Source organism: Teleopsis dalmanni, chromosome 1 (assembly GCF_002237135.1).
Source record: "Teleopsis dalmanni isolate 2A chromosome 1, ASM223713v2, whole genome shotgun sequence".
Taxonomy (NCBI): Eukaryota; Metazoa; Arthropoda; class Insecta; order Diptera; family Diopsidae; genus Teleopsis; species Teleopsis dalmanni.
Window position 1 is genome coordinate 3197602 of NC_051846.1, and position 2579 is coordinate 3200180.

The following is a 2579-nucleotide window of genomic DNA, read 5'->3' on the forward strand; positions in this document are numbered from 1 at the left end:
ATGGTAAATAATAGTTTTTTTCTTCCTTTTTTGTTTTAATTATTTATTTCTTATTGTGTCTCCATTATAAAATTATCAATCCATGTTTGCTTTCTGCCCCTCTCGCTTCGCTTCAATTTGGCTTCTTTTCGCTTCTCTTCTCTTCGCTTCTCTTCTCTTCTCGTCTCTTCTCTTTTATTCTCTTTTCTTCTCTTCTCTTTTCTTTTTTGAGTTTTGTTGCGCTAGTCTCGTTTACGTTTTCCTCTTTATGTCTATTAGTCTTTAAAAACATTTGGCTATATATGAATCAAATCAGTAGATTGTTGTAAAAATAAGACCCTGAATTGATACTAGTTTTATGGAAATTCAAAGCCAAACCATAGTTTTTATTGTACTAGACAGTAAAATGTTGTGAAAAATTATATATATATATAGATACATATAGGAGGTGGAAGTTGAGCTATGGCTTTTCCTTTATAGTAAGACAACATTATTGTTTCTATATGTAAGAAACTGATTGCTTTTGAAGACCGATCGGCACACTTAACACTTATCACTACAACTAAAGATCGATCGCTATACTTAAGATCGATCGCTATACTAAAAACAAATCGCCGCACTAAAAACCGATCACTGCACTATAGAACGATAGCTTCACTGAAGACTGCAATTATGGACACATCGCTATACTAAAGGCCGATTGCTATACTAAAAAGAGATTGCTGCACTAAAGACCGATCGCTCCTTTGAAGACAAATTACTACTTTAAAAATTTGTCGGTACACTAAAGACCAAGCGCTGCAATTATGTACCGATCGCTATACTAAAGGCCGATCGCTATACTAAAAAGAAATTGCTATACTAAATACCGATCGCTGCATTGAAGACCGATCACTCCACTGAAGACAAATTGCTACTTTAAAAATTTGTCACTACACTAAAGACCGTTCGCTACAACTAAGGACCGATCATTAGACTAAAGACCAATCGCTACAACTAAGGACTGACCATTACACTAAGGCCGATCGCTTTACTAAAAACTGATCGCTATACTAACAACTAATCGCTTTACTAAGATATAATCTTTGTTTGACTTGAAATCTAATTATTGTTTATTGTATATAAATATATTTTTAATACATTATATTCAGAATAATATATTAATATTATTATTAATGTCTGATCGCTACAAAAAAGCAGTAGTGATCAACTAAAAGTGCAGTCTCTCTGAAGATCTTAATAGTAGCTATGTTAAAATATTGTTTTAAAAAACATATTCTGGCTTCTAGCAAATGACGAGACAATTTATTAAGAGTCATTTAGACCCATCTTTGATTACTTGTGTCTTCTAATCTAATGATTTAGACTGTACATTAAATATTGGCAAGTTCTTCAATTACTTGCTTCTAGTGACAACTAACATAATAGGTTTTAATAGAAAGCACGACTCAATTTTAATAAAATCAGCTACTATCGATCAAATTATTTATGGAAATGAAAACGAGATTAGTCCATAACATAACTCTCTAAAAATACTTTAAGCTACTGCTATTGCTACCATATCCTTAATAAATTTCTTTAATGGCTTTAACATGCTACAAAACGCCCATAATTTAATTAGATACACGATCTGGAAATCTCTTAATTACACAGCTTATACCACTTCCTTTATGTCAAGAGCTTAGCACTTTTGTTCGAAGACTCAAACCTTAACTGGGAATTATGCCGATTCGCATTTACTGAAATGAGTGCAATTTAAATAAAATATTTACAGAGCCACGCCCAGTGCATGTGTCACATCTTCGCACTGCTTCAAGCAAGTTGATTACTATAATTTGTCATACTTATCGCTGTCATCTGCTACCCTTTACGATTTCCCTAGGTGTCGCAACAAGACCCAATACAAATAGGTTAAGCATGCAAATTGCAGATAGGCACTGCAGTACTAAGACTAAGGCAGCAATTTGGCAACTCTCTTGCATGCAACATAGCACAGCATATATGCTTTGTAAAATAGTTAAACCAATTGCAACAGCAACGTCAACAACAATGGAGAGGTAGAGGTAGAGACGAAGAGGCATAATTACTATTTATAATATTTCATTTAAAATTTACATAAATTGATAACAATCTGCTGTAATAAATACCTTAAGTAGCTGCATTTAACAGTGACTCAAGGACGTGTGACTTTGTTTTTGTATTGCAGTTGCTGTTGCAGTTGCAGTTGCACTTTGTAGTTTCATTTGTTACTGCACTTGCCAATACCTATGCAGCACACATGCAATACCAACATTGTCATTAAAATGTTACGCCAACAATGTACACACAATGTATGTGCATGAAAAATACTGCCCAATAATGTGACTGACTTCGGGGCAGCAACGATAATGTCCCATATGTGCGCCCATGGAACGAGAGCAGCCATTTAACAACTTAATTATGGCTAAACTATAACAACAACAGCAACAACAGTAACAGCAATAGCAGATGCAATGGGCTGCAGCCATACTAACAGAGCGGAAACTGTGACCAAAGAACGAACAAGCAACATGGCAACCCATAAACCAATAAATTGTTGGCAAGTGCAACTGAGGCTCAAG